The 11,172-nt window shown below is 50.1% G+C and overlaps 1 protein-coding gene and 1 long non-coding RNA gene across 16 annotated transcripts in view; one reads left to right on the top strand and one right to left on the bottom strand.

Annotated features, from left to right (window-relative positions):
- The window catches only part of PLEKHA6 (pleckstrin homology domain containing A6), a 141,990-nt gene that overhangs the window by 78,902 nt on the left and 51,916 nt on the right, over positions 1 to 11,172 (top strand). Inside the window, exon 1 of one of the 15 annotated variants that reach the window (XM_059413185.1) lies at positions 5,963 to 6,121. The exons of 13 other annotated variants lie outside the window; for them this stretch is intronic. The gene's annotated coding sequence lies outside the window, so the exon portion shown is untranslated. Of the gene's footprint in view, positions 1 to 5,962; positions 6,122 to 6,164; positions 6,262 to 11,172 lie in introns of those variants that run through there. One more of the 15 variants, XM_059413184.1, reaches the window with a different exon arrangement.
- On the bottom strand, positions 3,811 to 5,808 carry LOC132025642 (uncharacterized). The gene is made up of 3 exons (XR_009406656.1): positions 5,656 to 5,808; positions 5,441 to 5,558; positions 3,811 to 4,956 (listed from the first exon to the last, which is right to left on the bottom strand). It is a non-coding gene; the product is annotated as an uncharacterized LOC132025642 (long non-coding RNA).

The raw sequence follows: 11,172 nt of genomic DNA, 5'->3' as shown, positions 1-11,172 counted from the left end.
TTTATTTATTTGACAGAGAGAGATCAGAGGCAGGCAGAGAGAGAGGAAGGGAAGCAGGCTCCCTGCTGAGCAGAGAGCCCGATGCTCAATGCTCGATCCCAGGACCCTGAGATCATGACCTGAGCTGAAGGCAGCGGCTTAACCCACTGAGCCACCCAGGCACCCCTAGGGCTCCAATTTCTTAAAGAACACAGTATCAACAGTTTTAAGTAAAGACAGGATCGATAGCCCTAGTGCTCAGACAACAGGGAAATTTAGTAATACCCATCCGGTTTCTCTTTAAAACACATCATTTAGGGGCGCCTGGGTGGCTCAGTGGGTTAAGCCGCTTCCTTCGGCTCAGGTCATGATCTCAGGGTCCTGGGATCGAGTCCCGCATCGGGCTCTCTGCTCAGCAGGGAGCCTGCTTCCTTCTCTCTCTCTGCCTGCCTCTCAGTGTACTTGTAATTTCTCTCTGTCAAATAAATACATAAAATCTTAAAAAAAAAAAACACGTCATTTATCATGGATCTTTTTTTGACATTTTTATTTTGAAACATATTCCATGAATAAAATATTAATCAATTTTGATCACTGAGTTTTTAGTGCTCCCTTGTTTTAGTTTTTCATGCTCCCTTGCCCTGCAGGGTGGTTTTTCCCTCCTGTCATCCAGTCCTCAGGACAAGGAGAGAGAGAGAGGTGGGGCTCCCAGCGAGCCACTGTTCTTGTGCCCTGGCCACACTGGTGGAGGAGGGAGGGCGGGGCACAGAGAGTCGAGGAGGGAGAGGTGGGGTACAGAGGCCTGGAGCCCAGCCGGGTCTCTGGCCTGGAGCCCTCTAACAGCTTCCAGCTGCTTCCACACCCACCAGACTTCCTGCCTTGGGAGTGGTGTTTGGTTGTCCCCCTCCCCCTTCTCATCAAACGTGTGATCTGATTAGATGCTTGGATCCAGTCATCTCTAACAGTCTCCTCTCTCTTAACACTGCGTGGTTCCCCTTAATCCATCCTCTTCTGACCCTCTGTCTGCTCCTGTTTTCATCCGTCCTGGGAGCCCCTTCCGGCTCTGTAAGTGACCACTGTCCAAGAGCAGGCACCTGAGGCAGGGTGAGTACCCCGACACTGGTCCACGTTCCATGTTCTGGGAGCTGAGTCAGGGCGGAGGGACACAGGTGGGGGGGGGGGGGGTCAGCCCTACTAAGGACAGGTCTGTGGCAACAGGAAAGAGCTAAGGACTTCCCTCCCATAGGGCAGGTTGCTTATCTTGGCCAGGACCCTTTATCTCCTGGAACTTCAGGGGTTTTGTTAAAATGGGAGATGGTAATATTTTTCTGCCTACCTCATGGAATCATAAAAGATCCAAATAAGATAACGATGAGAATCATCAAGGGTTATACTTCATATTTTCTCTCCTATCATAAGACAAATAATCCCTTATTTTTATTAAGACCATATTCAGATCTGCTACATTATTCTTTTATTTTCTTTTTTTCTCTGCCGCATTATTTGACCCAACTCCGTGAGAGGTGCACAGGCTGACTCAGAGCCCATACGCCTTCCTGCCTTGAACCAGCATTTCTTTTTTTTTTTTTTTTTTAGATTTTTATTTATGTATTTGACAGAGAGCACAAGCCAGGGGAGAGGCAGGCAGAGGGAGGAGCAGGCTCCCGGCTGAGCAAGGAGGAAGGAGATGTGGGTTAGATCCCAGGATCCTGGGATCCTGACCTGAGCCAAAGGCAGATGCTTAACCAACTGAGCCACCCAGGTGCCCCTTAAACCAGCATTTCTGTCGGACTAAAGCGGGTCACTCGTAGAGCTGGAGCCCCTGCCTCTCCCCCCTTCCCCACAGCCCATATCCCATCACAATGTGGACAGAACAGGTAGACCCAGGAGTAGGTTTTGGGCTGTTTTGTTTTAATATTTCAAATGAAAGTTTTTGTACTTTATGGAGTTATAATTAATGTAAGATAAACTGCATCATCTGTTTAAAGGATAAAAGTTGCTGTGTTTTGTGAAACTACAAGCACAATTCACCCCCTGGTTTCTCTCCTCCTCTCAGAAATCCCTCGCTCTGGCCCCCCTCCCTACCACCTCTGATCTGCGGCCTCTGCAGGTTAGCTCACATTTTAAAATTTCATATAATGGAATCGTAAGTACACATTTTTTAAAAAGATTTTATTTATTTATTTGACAGAGATCACAATTAGGCAGAGAGGCAGACAGAGAGAGAGGAAGGGAAGCAGGCTCCCTGCTAAGCAGAGAGCCCGATGCAGGGCTCCATTGATCCCAGGACCCTGGGATCATGACCTGAGCTGAAGGCAGAGGCTTTAACCCACTGAGCCCCCCAAGCACCCCCAGTACACATTTTTTAGTTGAGGGGTCTGGCTTCTTTCACTCAGCATAATTATTTTGAGATGTGTCTGTGCTGTTGTATGTATCAATAATTCACTCCTTTCTATTGCCAAGTCTTCACCCATTGTATGGATGTAACACATGCATTGGATTCACCTGTTCGTGGACATTCTTTTATTTATTTATTTTTTTGGAGTTTGGGGGTCTGGCAAACAAGCTGCAGTGAACATTTGTGAACAAGTTTGTATGGACATATGCTTTCATTTCTTTTGGGTAAATACCTCAGAAACAATGGATTGTATGATAACTCCATATTTAACTTTTTTTTTTTTTAAGATTTTATTCATTTATTTGACAGACAGATCACAAGTAGGCAGAGAGGCAGAGAGGAGGAAGCAGGCTCCCTGTTGAGCAGAGAGCCCAATGTGGGGCTCGATCCCAGGACCCTAGGATCAGAGCCGAAGGCAGAGGCTTTAACCCACTGAGCCACCCAGGCGCCCCTCTATGTTTAACTTTTTAAGAAACTGCTGAACTTTTCCAAAGTGGATGTACCATTTCCATCCTCACCAGCAGTGGATGAGTTCCAATTCACCTACCTTCTTGTCAACACTTGGTATGATTAGTCTTAATTTTAGCTATTCTGGTGGGTGGGTGTAGTGTTGTTTCATTGCGGATTCAATTTGCATTCCCTAATGACTAATGACGTGGAGCATCTTCTTATGTACTTTATTTGACACTGTATATCTTCTTTGGCGGGGTGTCTGTTTAAATCTTTTGCTCATATATTTTTTTATTGTGTTGTTTGCCGCCTTCATGTTTAGTTGTAAAAGTTCTTTGTACATTCTAGATAAAAATCTTACATCAGTTGTATATTTCACAAACATAGCCCCTCAGTTTATGGCTTGCCAATTTCTTTTGAAGAGCAGTTTGCTATTTTGGTGAAATCCAATTTATTGATCATTTCTTTAAAGTTGGCGAATTTTGTGTGTTGTTTAAGAAATTTGCCAAGCCGAAAATCACTAAGATTTTTCTCCTATGTTTTCTTCTAGAAATCTTATAGTTGTGGCTCTCACATTTAGATCTTGGTCCATTTTGAGTTAATTTTTTAAGGTAGCGGCAGGGGGCTTGTTTTGTTTTGGCTTTGTTCCGTGTTTGGTATATGGATCTCTGTTTTTCCTGTAGCATGTATTAGAAGGTTGTCATTCCCTCAGTGAATTGCTTCTATACTGTTCTCGCAAACCAAATGACTGTATGTGCATAGGTTTACTTCTCGATTCTCTGTTCTGTTCCATTTATGTGTGTGTGTGTGTATATATATATGTATATATCTTTTTTTGTTAAGATTTTATTTATTTATTTGACAGACAGAGATCACAAGTAGGCAGAGAGGCAGGCAGAGAGGAGGAAGCAGGCTCCCTGCTGAGCAGAGAGCCCTATGTGGGACTTGATCCCAGAACCCTGGGATCACGACTTGAGCGGAAGGCAGAGGCTTTAACCCACTGAGCCACCCAGGAGCCCTATATATATATATATATCTTTATACCAATACCACATTGTCTTGGTTACTTTAGATTCATGAAAATTGTTGAAGTCAGAGAGTCTAAGACTTATAACTTTGTACTTTTTTTTTCTTAAAGATTTTACTTTTAAGTGATCTCTACATCCAACGTGGGACTTGAACTCACAACCCCCAAGTTCAAGAGTCAATGCTCTACCGAGCCAGCCAGGCACCCCTAACTTTGTACTTTCTTTTGAAAGATTTTTAGTTATTAGAGGTCCCTTGCATTTCCCCATGAATTTCCCAGTCAGTGTGCCAGTGTTTACAAAGAACTTCCAAAGACTGTGTTCAATCTATAGAAAAATATGGGGAGGATTGATAAACTTAGCTATTGGAGATCCAAGCAAAGTGGATATATCTCTTCTTATTTATATTTTATTTAATTTCTTTCAGCAGTGTCTTATAAATTTTCCTATGTAGGTCTGTCTCCCTCGTCTTTTGTCAAGATTATTCCTTAAACATTTCATGTTTTTAATCCTATTAGAGATAGTGTTTTTAAAATTTCAATCTTCATTGTTTGCTGCTAGTATATAGAGGCACTACGGATTTTTCTATATTGACTTTGTATGCTGAGCCCCTCCCCCCTTTTAAAAACTCAGTTTAACAGAGCAGGAGCCTGGAAATACCGAGGTGCTGGGCATTTGCATGATATGATAAGCATTTAAAGAGGCATGTAACAACATCAGCATCTTTCCCTGTTTAAAGTCAGTAAGTCATTCCAGCAGCAGCCCTGCAGCCAGGTAGCTGGGAGAGGGTGTGTGAGGAGGGGGTGGTATGAATCGGACCCTCCACCAGCAGTGCTCTGCTAGATTTCTGGGGGTGTTCTAGCGACCAGACTGAGTGGGAATGCAGTGCAGCCCCTTTAAGAGACTAGGACCAGGCAGCCAACAAGCCACTGGGAAGGCAGCCCGGGAGATAAGATAAGGCCCCCCGGGCTGTTTTCAGCCAGGGTCCTGAGCCACAGTGGCAGGGCTACTGATAGGCAAACAGGAACCAGGGGTGATAAGGAGGAGATGCCGGCACTAGACCCAGGCTGGCAAGGCGCGGAGCAGCCGCTCACCCACTAGGACCTGAAAAGAGAAGGGGTATTACTGGTGGGTGTGCCCGGGGACAGCACCTGCATTCTCTTGTGTATCCTATATGTTTTTAAAACCCTAATAGACTATACCTAAAGGCCTTCCACGTGGGAGATGTTCAATAAATATATTGGTTGAGTTCCTTATGTTCTCTCTACTGATAACTTTATGCTCTAGCAAGATGTTCCGATAAGCATCCGAAGGTTTTGAGACTACCTGGTTTCTTGCTCAAGCTAGAAAAATCCTGGCAAGGACTTCCTCTGAAAAGCCCTGAGCTGCTCATTTGCACATATCTGCATAGATTTGCATGTGTCCTACATGTAGATACTTCCATGCTGGATTTAGATTTCCCCAAATCAGAAGCCTATTTTTAAAAGGGATAAAGAGGGGATTTGTCTTCTCATTCCTACCCACCTTTCATCTGCATCCTCTAAACATGCAAAAAAAAAAAAAAAAAAAAAATTTCTGCTGCACTGACCTGTGAAGAAGACCACTCGAGCCTGGCATCCTTACTGTAGGTCCAAGCAGCCCTCTGCCTGTCAAGGTGTTTCTTTTCTTGGTGTCTCTTCCAATTCCTGGTTCCACTCTCCAAACTCCTGAGTGAGGCAGGGAATTATGAAGGGAAAGAAACGCTTTAGCTAGCCAGCCAGGAGCTGAAATGCCCAGAAGTCTTCACGGATGGTGCCCTGTTACCTAGACAGAGAAGCCAGAGATGTGCGCACCTGCCCGAAAGCCCCTTCCTCTCACTTCCCATCTCAGGGCTTGGGATGCTAAGACTACCTTTGTTCTCCCTCCTCCAGGAGTAAATAAAAATATCATGCCCTCCCCCAGATCCTGGCTCCTCCATTGGCCTGCTAGGCAAATATTTCATAATGTGGGCTCATCCAATTGGGCACCATGCCAGAGCCAAGCGCCTCAGGTTGCCAGTGAGCTCCAATCAGGCGGGGCAGCCTGGGTGGGACTAGAGGGCTTGCGCTCTCCGCATGGGAGGCCGGCATTACTCAGGTGGATGGCATCGATGTGGGAGTTACCACTTTGCCCGGGGCTGGGAAGAGGGGCCAGGGCTGTCCATCAGCCAGCGGGAGGCAGCCCAGCTCCGAAGGGGTTAAGGCTGGTCGGCCTGTGTGGCTGTTAATGATTGCTACCCACCAGGGACCTGGTAAGTATTAAAGGAAACCTTTTCCCTATTCCTGAGTGTGAAAGGAGTCAGAGTGAGAGCGCTTGGAGAGGGACCTCGGAGAAGAGCCAGGGAGTGAGTGGTTATCTGTCGGGCGGACTGTTTGGGTGGTTCTGGGACAGGTAAGGGGACTAGATAACCCATTCCATCCGCTCCAGCAGGCTTTTGTTACAACGAGATGCGCGATACAGATTCTCAGCTTGGGGCCAGATTGCGGATCACGTTGTTTATTAGAAGGAAATGCGGAGGGTTGGTTTCGTCCACGGGGGGTGAACTACTTGGCACAGAAGCTGAAGATACAAACCTTTGTCTGTCCTGCTGCCGAGACAATGGTTTTGTGGGGCCGCCCTGTGCGCAAAGCTCGAGCGGCTGCTCTTCCTCCCTCTCCGAGCCATTGTCTCCGGAGAGGGGATCTGGAGCTCTGGGCAGAAGCGCCTGGGCCTCCTGTGGGCTGATTTCCCGGGACCAGGCAGAGAGGGCCCAGCCTGAGAAGCCGGGAGAGCTGTGGCTCACCTTAGAGTTAGGTGTGGAGAGAGCCAAAGGAGGATCGAACCGGTGGGAGGCGGTGCTGAGAGCTGGCAGTGGAGGGCGGTGGGGGGCGGCTCTGAAGTTGAGGGAACAAAGTTTGTCATTTGGGAGCCAGACAAATCCAGAAAAAGAGGACCAATTCTGGGGGCTTAGTTATCTCTCGTTCCCTTTCTCTCAACTTCCTGTTCAGGTCCTTCCCTCAGGCTCTAAAACCTTAGTGCTCTTTGACCCAGGCACCTGCTGACAAGTCAGGAGCGCATGGGGAATGTGCACCAGAGTTCTGGGTTTTGCTGGAAGGGCAGATGGACTTTTTGCCGCTGGTGGTGGGGTGCGTGTGTGTGTGTGTATGTGTGTGTGTGTGTGTACTCACGCATGCACATGTGACAAAAAATGAAAGCCTGCTCTGTCTCCAAAGCAGAAACGTTGACGTGAATCCCCACTTGGCCAGGAGCGCTTTTGTCCCCTGTCTCTTTCTTGGGAGGGGAAATGTTTCCGTGACATAACGATGATGTTAGGTGGCCCTGGAGGGGTCTGTTGGACAGGAACAGAGAGCTCCCTGTGCCCGTCTGGAAGGCAGATTTGAGAGATAAGCAAACCCAGCCTCCTGGTGGCTTCCAGCGGGCGGGCGCTGCCTCTGGCTGGGCTGCCCACAGGCAAACAGAAACCAGGCCCAAAACGCGGGAGGGGCCAGGCCCCAGACCCAGCAGGGCCAGAGCAAAAGCAGCCAAGTTTCTGGGCACGGGAGCCAAGAAAGGGGGAAGTAGAAATGGGAGGAGCGGGCCACTTGTTGTGTTCTGCCCCGAACTGAGAACTGAGAGACGGAGCCTCGACGGGGCACTGGCCCTTTCCGTGCACTTGCTCACATCGCCCACCTGCCCGTGGAGCAGCCGGACCAGCAGGCGCACCGTGTCGGGGGCCTTCCTGGGCGTGCACCTGCACAGGTGCCCCGCGCGTGCAGAGGGGCTTGCTTCAGTGCTTGGCTGGCTGTCCCCATCCTGACACTTAATTTTTGAACGAGGGGCCTGTGCGTTTGTATTTTGCATGGGGAGGCTGGTAAATTCTGTAGGTTGTCTTCTCCCCAGGCCCAGCCAGGATTTGCAACAGCCACCGAGCTGCTCACACGCTCCAGCAGGTATAGGCGGACTCACCTGTTACTCAAGTGTCACTTCCCAAGACTGGCTTCTGTCCTGGCTGGGAACAGTACAGCATCCTTCTCCTTCCCCTCCTCGAACTCCCCTCCATTCAGTTCTTCTTGTGGCAACTTCTTGCCTAGTGACTGCATGGCAGGGGGACAGGGGTGGGGACAGCAGTACCCCTTACCTGATTCCCTCCTCCCTGTCTCCCTCTTCCCTTTCCTCCACAGGCCCCCCTCTTTCCTTTACCTGGGCTCTAGGCTGGGGTCTAGGCTTGGGAGGGCCTCTCCCCTTCCTCAGAGACCTTCTTCCCTTCTCTGGGCCTGGGAGATTAATGAATGCGCCCTGGCACCTGCTTCATGTGCTGTTTGCTTAGGAACAGACTGTTTCCCTGCAATTACCACGGGCTGCAGGTCTGGGTGGTGGGGTAGGGGTTGGGGAGGTGCAGGGGAAGGAAGACTCCCACACCGCTGTCCCTGGTGGCAGTCCTTCTAGCTTTCCCCTTCGTGGTGGCTTTTCCTGCTCTAGACCAGAGGACCCTGCAGACAACCTCTTTTCTCCCCACCAGCCTCTACCAAGTTGGCCAGTGCAGGAAGGAAAAGGAAGGCCGGGGAGGAGCAGGTCCCCCATTCTTCCCCCCTTTACCACCTCCCCTCTCCCCATCAGCTGGAGCTGCTGTACAACCTTCCCAGAAAGGCCTCCCCAAGCCCGCCCCCAACAGGGCTGTCAGCAACCATATTTTCAAACCTTGGAGGGGAGTCTTGATGCCTATGACTTTGGGTTACCCAAATTAATTTTGATGCGACTTTGAGATGTATCATTTTGCTTTACAGTGTTTTTAACTCTGTTGTTGGTGGCCGCGGATTCCCTTCTTCTTAGTTTAGCTGACGGCTAGAAGGGCACATGTGTCCCCTGAGGACCCTGAGCAGATATCAGCTGATAGACCGACAAACGGGCTTGGAAGTAAACGTTTCAGAGGATCAAAAAATATTAGAGCTGGAAAGCGGCTTGTAGAACCTCTAGGCCCACGGTGTCCGATAGACTGTTCCACAGCGGTGGGATGCGCTGTGACTGTCCTGTCTGATGTGGCCGCCCTGGCTGCTGTGACCATTGAGCCACCCAGTGAGACATGGCTAGCTGAGGAAGTGAAATTTTACTTTTATTTCATTTCACGACTTAAAATGTAAATCGCCACCAATGAGTAATTGTTACTGAATTGGATGGCACCGCTTTGGAATAACACTACTTGTTTTATGTGATTCCTTTATTTTATTAATAATTAAAAACTCAGCTATTCGCTGAGCAATTGTTACGTGCCAAGCATTTTCCTCTGTGCTTTAAATTTGTGCTCTTGTTTAACCCAGCGACTCTAGTATCAGTCCATGTTACAGATGGGGAAACAGACCCAGAAGGGGAAAGTGACTGGTACTGGTCAGCCACAGAGACTCCGGACTCTGACACAACCGCTCATACTCTTTTTCTTAAGGCTAATCCACACATTGTCCACTCTTTGTCTCTGCATGACCGCTGTCTTCAATAAGTCCTTTCCCTTCCAGACCTCCCTGGGATGGCAGATGGCTATTGCCTTCAGTCCACAGAGGGGGGAATATGGAAATGACTTTTCCTAGGTCCAGCCATTTTCTGGCTGGTTCCCCTGGTGGCCTGTGTTCCCAGACTCCCTCTGGACCCTCCCTACAGCAGACAGCAATCTCGGGAGACTCCTTTGCTCTGGGAGCCCTTGGCAAGCTCACGTACAGGCAAGTTCCAGGCTCCTCAGTCCTGGTGGAAGGAGGTGTTCAGAATTTCCCACAATCCACCTGGGTCCCCCATGCTCATGACTCCTAGTTTAGGAGAGAGGAGCAGCTGAGCCCTCCCTGGGGGGCAGGGGCAGACTCAGCTCCCCACCCCAAATCCCGGGGCAGCTGAGGGGAACACCAGAGCTTTTCTGCCATCCCACCTGCTTTACCCCACTCGCTGGCAGGGGGGACTCCTTCCCCCAGAAGCAGTTGTCTAGGCTCCTGCCTTTCTGACCCCATTCATTTATTGCTCTCCTCTTCCCAGACAAAGCCCCTGCTTCTTAGACTCTTATCAGAGTCCCCTGGCCGCTTGGGAGGGGGAGGGAGAGGAGGGACCACAGAACAGATGGAACCTGCCTTCGGATCTCCCGCCCCCACCCCGCAAGAGGGATTTGAGGCTGAGCTCTCCTGCCTCTCTCACTCACCATCCAATATCCCAAAGCAGAATGGCACATGTCTGCTCTTCCCACTATGGGGGAACCATGGGTCTGCTTCTGCAACCCCCACAGCAAACAGCCTTTATGCTCCCACCGTGGGTCAGGTGTGGCCCCAGGCAGAGCAAGAGAGAAGTCCGGGCGGTAAACAGGCGGTTCGCAGCTCTGTACCCAGGCAGGTGTTATCGGACTGACGTTTAGGGGTCCCCCGATCTGTAGCTCCCCGGGGTTACGAGTGAGAGGGTTGGTGGCTTTCATCCCCATTCTCTTGCAGCCAGCCCCCCAACTGGGGGGTGGGTGGGGAGCTGGCATCTACCCTCTGAATCACACAGCTCTTTCCCTCTTTTTTCCTGGAGACGAGGAACTCAGCTTGGACAAATAGCAGGAACTTTGTCTTCTCTGTCCTGTCACTCACTGTAGCTGGGGCCACGATCTCCGCTTCCCTGATTTGGAAACGGGCCTTGCCTTCCTCCCTTCCTCCCGCTGAGGGCCAGACCATGGGGGCGGGGGGGGGTGTGCCTTAACTTTTTCGCTTTATTTCACACCCCTTTGTTCATCTGTGTTGTCTGCTATGGAAGGCATACTTATGTGCCTGCTTCCATTGTTACAAGGAGGAAACTTAGGTGCCGAACTTGACCCTGGCGAATTGCCGGACGGGGAGCCGAGAAGGCATTTGTAGCTTCTGAGGGTGCGGAAGGAGGCACATCAGCCTGGTTGCTTCGGTCTGTGAGCACTTGCTTTGTAAAGTTCTTTCCCTTGGGGTGGGCGGAGCGGGGTGGGGTGACGCTGCTCTCTGTGGGACACTAGAACCAAATCTGCTGCGGTCAGGACGAAGAGAGTCCTTCCAGTGACCTTGCAGAAGCCCAGAAGCAGACAGCTGAGCCGCCTCAGCCTCTGAAGGGCACTAGTTCGGGTTCCAGCTCAGAGCCGGGGGAGGGGCTAATTAATTATTGCCCTGTCCCTGCACCTCTTGGGACCCTCGCTGACTGTCAGGAGAAGGCCGCTTGGAGGCCGAGGGAGGAGACTCGGGCCTTCCCCCTGCTCCCATCTAGCTTAGAGGATGGGAGGAAAAGGTGGAGGGGGGAATTCAGCCCTGCCTTCATGTCCCTGCCCTCAGCAGGGAACAAAACCAAAGTCTGAGG

The sequence above is a fragment of the Mustela nigripes genome, chromosome 10 (genome assembly GCF_022355385.1).
Source record: "Mustela nigripes isolate SB6536 chromosome 10, MUSNIG.SB6536, whole genome shotgun sequence".
NCBI classification, from domain to species: Eukaryota; Metazoa; Chordata; class Mammalia; order Carnivora; family Mustelidae; genus Mustela; species Mustela nigripes.
The sequence above is the reverse complement of the archived record's forward strand: the minus strand, read 5'-3'. Positions and strand labels throughout refer to the sequence as shown.